The sequence below is a fragment of the Haemaphysalis longicornis genome, unplaced genomic scaffold, assembly GCF_048455015.1.
Source record: "Haemaphysalis longicornis isolate Haplotype H1 unplaced genomic scaffold, Haemaphysalis longicornis Haplotype H1 scaffold_8, whole genome shotgun sequence".
Classification (NCBI taxonomy): Eukaryota; Metazoa; Arthropoda; class Arachnida; order Ixodida; family Ixodidae; genus Haemaphysalis; species Haemaphysalis longicornis.
In genome coordinates, this window is record NW_027526445.1 from 72,250,473 (window position 1) to 72,256,141 (window position 5,669).

The window sequence follows — 5,669 nt, forward strand, 5'->3', positions numbered from 1 at the left end:
CCATGAGCACTGGGAGAGAGTTCTGTCCAGCTCGGACCCTGACGACCAGCTTTGGCTGGTGCAGAGAGCCCAAGAAGCCGGATGGACTCAAGGGGTCCTGGAATGAGGACTCTTCCCCAGGGCGGACTGTTTTTGAGACACCTTTATTCCTCCTCCTCCTCTCTAAGACAGCAGTCGGTTGCTCTCAATGGTTGTTCGTCTGGATATATTCCCCTGACCTCAGGAATTCCCCAACCCTTACAAAAATGGTTATTGAGATTGAATTGAAAGTCAATTGACTTTACTCAGTACATTGTGTTGACAGTCAATTGACTTTGAATAGAAATTTTGTATTGAGTTCTCGTTGAAAATTGGCCGCCGCGTTTCAATTGAAACTCAACGCTGAGTTTCAATTGAAAGTCTATTGACTATAGTCAACATGTCTGTTGATTTTCAATTGACTTTCTGTTGAGTCTCAATACACTTTTCCTGTTGAGTTCCTGTTGTGACGTGTCAATTGAAAGTCTATTGAGAAAAGTCTGTTGAGTTACAGTTGAGTCTGTGTTGACTCTCTATTCATTCTCCTGTTGAGTTCCTGTTGAGAAATGTCAAATGAAAACCTACTGAGCATATTCAAGACAGCCCGTTTGATTTCCTGTTAGTTTTTTGTCAAGTTATTTCAACAATTGCATAGTAAAGTTCAGTTATAACTGTACTAAATATATACAAAGTCTGCTTCAATATTGCAAAAACATTCTAAAAACTGTCGTCAAGGTGTCCAATAAGCAGGCGAAATAGTGAGGTGTTGCATGGCAAAGCTTGCTTTATTGCTCACGAAAGCATCACGGGAGGGCTGGAGCCTCGCAGGGTCCACTTGCCTACTTGACTGTGTAGCCTGCAAAATACAAGAAACAGACTTGTTTGTTTGCACCAGTCATGTACGAAATGATGATTGCATCCCTTCTCATTAAGCATGCTGGTTTAAGTACCTGGCTATTTTAAAAGTTACCTGGCTTGTATGTTTGGAAAGCAGGGAGATAGCAGTTCAAAAAATGTATAAGCTTTCCTCAGATTTTAATGCCGTAAGCCAAGCTAGCCGCATCAATTAATTCTACAATTGGTAGGGAGTGGAATGCCTTTAGTTGAATGCCTTCCGCATTAAGGCGCCTGAAATCTACAGGAACGACTATGTTTCAAGGCGGCAGGGAGCCAAAAAATCACCCGCATGGGTCCGTAATCGTGTCTTCCACATCTTTCAGGCCCAAAAGAAATCCAAATAGGCCTATAAAGACTGGTAGAGCCACTACCTGACAGGAGAAACCCCAAACCTGTGCAAAAGCATACCTGTCAACCTGTGGATTTTGTTTTTTGAAATTTTAATGCTTGAAATCTCGTAAAACAAAATTAGAAAATTGTCAACTTGCATGAACTTGTTTACAAAACAAGCCTTGATTAAAAAAAACTAGGATCAGATGGTACTGTAATCTAAAGTTACTACATCAGGCAATCATCGCAAATGGCTTTATGAATGGATGAGCACATAATACTTTGTGCTTACCGACTAGTGGAAAAAAATACATGAACCGTGATGGGAAAAAAACGTGGCAAAAAGAACGTGACAGGAAAAATACATAACTTGAATTTCGCAGTCTTTTACACTCTTGTAACGCTGAAGTATGGTGTGTGCCTTGCAGTACGTTTACCAAACAAGTAGCACTAAGCAGCAGCTTAAAGGGATCATATGAGACATGGGTATATCCACATTTTTGCCTTCATCATAACAATGCCAGAGGGGTACACCAGTATAACAAGGCCGTCTAATGCCAGTTTACACACAAGGAGAACACGAAACAGTTTTGTTGGTGAGGGGAAAAACATCAGTTTCTGTAAATGAGAAATAATTTAAAAGCTTGTATCCCTTTGCTTGGCGAGATTTTCTATACACTAGCAGCACTAAAACAGTATAGTGATACCATGCCGACCAATCATTTGGGTAATTCCTAGAGGCAGAACATCTGTCAAAACAGATTGACTAAGCCCTCGCGCAATGCCGGTGTAGCATCAGTCAGTGGCACGTCTGATGCCACATTCAGCCAAAATGTTATTCAGTGATTTTGCTATTACTCACACCACATTCAGCCCAACTTATTCAAAACTGCTCCGAGAAAGGCAGTCAGCAGGTTGTGATTAGAAGCAATGGCAAATTTCAATTTACGCTAGCAATTCGAGCAAGTGCTTAAGTCAAAACTGGTATTCATCAGTTTGAAAGTTTGACGCCTGTGCATGTTCTAGCGCAAGCTGCCTAGCACCTGTGACAAAAATTGGCAAATGAGAAATACACGGAAAGATACATGGAGAGAATTGGCACTTAGTGGTAAAAGACTAATATATGACAACAGTGTGCAGTCTGTTTCCAACTACTACTAACGCAGCAGGTTTTTTTCTGCATTGGTTTTAAAGCCAAAGTGTCTGCTTGCCTTTAGGGTGCCGAGGTAACACATCAGACTTGTGTAAAGATGTTTTGGGTTTAAACCCTACCTTCTGCGGATACATAGTCTCTATTTTCCAAAAGCAATCAATGAATTTGTTATATTCTTGGGCATTATTTTTTTAGCTGGGATGAAGTACGGTTTAGGCCACATTTGTCACTGCTCTGCACTCAGGGAACGCTCTTTCTCCAAGCAATCGTTCAAATTAATACGCAAATATATTGCTGGCTGCCAGCACTTTAGCTTGCAAGTATATTTTACCGCCATGTCTCCTAACTGGTTGAACACACTATCCTGTTTGTGACTGGTAGATCTGCCTCTCAGCCTAGCGCTGTCAGGTGTGCTTGCATGGCACAGTATTCGTGCGTTTGTTATTGATCCGACAGGCACTTGTTCGATTCAACCTCTTTCATTTTTTTTTCATTTTCGTTAACTTCGTTCGTCAAACATTTTATTTATCTTCATCATGGTGTTCTTTCTTTTTTTATGACACTTCGTACTAGGTAATTCATGGCTGCTGCTCCGTTCTGTAGCGGCACTGCATCTGGGATTTTATTCATTCGTCAATTGCCTTCAAAGGTTTTGTTAGATCTTTAGCTTAAGATACATACAAATATAGAACACGCGAAAGCAATACAGCAGCGCGGAAGACAATAAAACACTGATTGATGTCAAAATGTTGTGTGCCGGTACAATAGCCTCCCCCTTCAATTTGTTACACTTACGTACAGTATTTTTGCAAGGCTGAAGTGAAATCATACCCTTTAGGTCGATCTGGAGACGGCGGGAATAAAAACACTGTTCATATACCGACAAATAACCAAGTCGTGAGTATCGCCATTCAGGAAGGTCTGCACAACATTTGTCATGATGAAATGTACAGTGTGCGTCAGGCTTGTCTAGGGCAAGCGAGCGCACGGCTCCGGAGCGTGCTGGCGACATCTGCTGATAACTGCTGGGTTAGAGATAGCTTGCAATTGCGCGTGCGCGGATCTCGGACAGGGTCGGGCCGGTCGTCATTTCGCATGGGCCACTGTTATTTGCAGACGCCACCACCCACGAGGGGCACTGGTCTTCCCCAGTGCCAGCCATGAGCGGTGACAGGCCAGATAGACGCGCCGTTTGACGCGTTTATCGCAGGCAGTTACGTAATCGCATAAAGCAACGAGCGCCAATCTTCTGCATCTCAAGCGCACCAAACGGAAAGCACGCAACAAGAATTCACTGCAGGGATTTCGGTCGAACCTGTTGTGCGATTACGTAAGTCCCTGGGGTGATAATGCACCGCGTCAAATTACGCACTGATCTCCGGCGTCACCGCTCACGGCTGGCACGAAGAAAAGAAGCACCCGTTGCGGGTGGTGGTGTCTCCAAATTTTAGAGGCCAAAGCTGAACGACGACCGGCCAGGGCCTGTCCGAGATCCACGCACGCGCAATGGCAAGCTATCTCTAACCCAGCAGCTATCAGCAGATGTCGCCAGCATGCTCCGAAGCCGCGTGCTCGCTTGCCCTTGACAAGCCTGACGCGCACTGCACAGGAGCGCTCGGAAAGAATGAACTTACCTTATAACAACGTCGCTCCCAGCGGGGCTCCCAGCGTGGTGAAATTGACGGATTCCAAAGCGTGGCTAACAGGGATGGTAACACCTCACTTCGCAAGCTTCTTCACCGTACGATCACAGCGCACAAACACAACACGACACACAAAGGATGTTCACCGGCGGTAGAAGAGCGCATACGATGGCTTTTCCTTCAATAAATTCGATGTATCGCCAGCTGCACTGCAATGTCTGACCTTCGATGCTGGTTGAAAAGATTCGCACACGGCACATAAATCGCCAACAACACGAGGAAAGCTATAAATTTGCACAGAACAGCGAGAACGACCGCACGACCGCACCACGCCGGACCCCGCACATCCGGGATTGCGACCAAGCGACATTGGCTTGGTTTCAAGTCGGTTTGCGATGGCTATGCCACAGCTACGCATTCTTGTGAAAACTGAGCGTGAAAACATTGACACGAGATATCAAAAAAACCTACGGCGGCTTGTCAGTCCTATGTTAATATTTACAATAATCTTTTATAGAATTATTACCAACCCCTCTAGCAGCAGTAATAATATTATATTGCAGATAACCGAACTCCGCCGAGGTCGCAATGTTGGCTGTCAGCGCCACTGGCGGCAGTGGCAACGCCGCGTACTAGACATTCGTGACAGCGCGGTCACTTCAGCTTAGCGTGGGAGGGTGCCAGAGGAACCAAAAGAACTGGTTATCGCCGGGCATGGAGGAAATGTCGCCGGGTGTGGAGGTGGATGGCACGTCTTTTGTGTCCGGGCGCCCGCTTCGGCGAACTGCAGCAGGAGAGAGGACGGAAGAATTCTGGAAAGTCCAATCTTTGAAAACAGCTTCAAAGTTCTTGATCTGCTTGCGGGCGCAAGATATTTGCTAGGCGCTTGTGTTTGAGAAACGTAGTCCGCGGACGTGTTGACATCGTTAGCGAGAGAGCGGTTCGGAGTGTAACAAGCGGCACGCCAGCCCACTAATTTGTTCGGTTTCTCTTTTTTTTTTTTTTTGTAGTGGCGTGAAGCAGTGTCAGGCTCGTTCTTTCTTTTTGTGACCCTGTGCAGTAAAGATGAGTTGTTAATCAGCGCTTCAGTTTGTCTTTCTTCATTGTTGTCTTCGTTTGTTCGTTCGTTCAGTTCGTGTGAGCGGCGGCGCCTTGGACTGGCGTACGGAGTTCTTTTGCAGTGAAAGAACTGTTTTCACCTGTTTTAATAGAGCGTAGATGCGCGTTTGCTCCTTGTGGAATTCTCTGCATTCCACATTGCTGTTCTACTGTTGTTATCATAGACAGTTCACGGTATCCTCAAGGAAAGTTATGTATGACGGGGAATAGAACTCGCGTCCTTGGGCTCAGACCACGGCGGGGTGCGCGAGTGATAACTGGAGTAATGAAGTTCACGAGTGAACGACGATGAGGCCAAGCCTGCGTTCGCTTGTTTTAAAAGTTCGCTGTGTACAAAAATTTAATTGTTCTTTTTTCGAAGTTTAGGGATTTACACCAAAGTTTTGCTGTTTTTTTTTCTGAGTATTTATAGGCACAATTTCGTCACTGGAATATTCTTGTGCGTTTGGGTTTGTGAGATAAGTATTCATTCTGCAAAACAGCGCTGTTAGTATCGTGCCTCCACAGAA

General features: G+C 45.0%; 1 long non-coding RNA gene across 1 annotated transcript; it reads right to left on the reverse strand.

Moving 5' to 3' along the window:
• Positions 1–784: 784 nt before the first annotated feature.
• LOC144149063 (uncharacterized) lies at positions 785–4,737 on the reverse strand. The gene is made up of 2 exons (XR_013318154.1): positions 4,033–4,737; positions 785–874 (listed from the first exon to the last, which is right to left on the reverse strand). It is a non-coding gene; the product is annotated as an uncharacterized LOC144149063 (long non-coding RNA).
• Between the last annotated feature and the right edge of the window lie 932 nt (positions 4,738–5,669).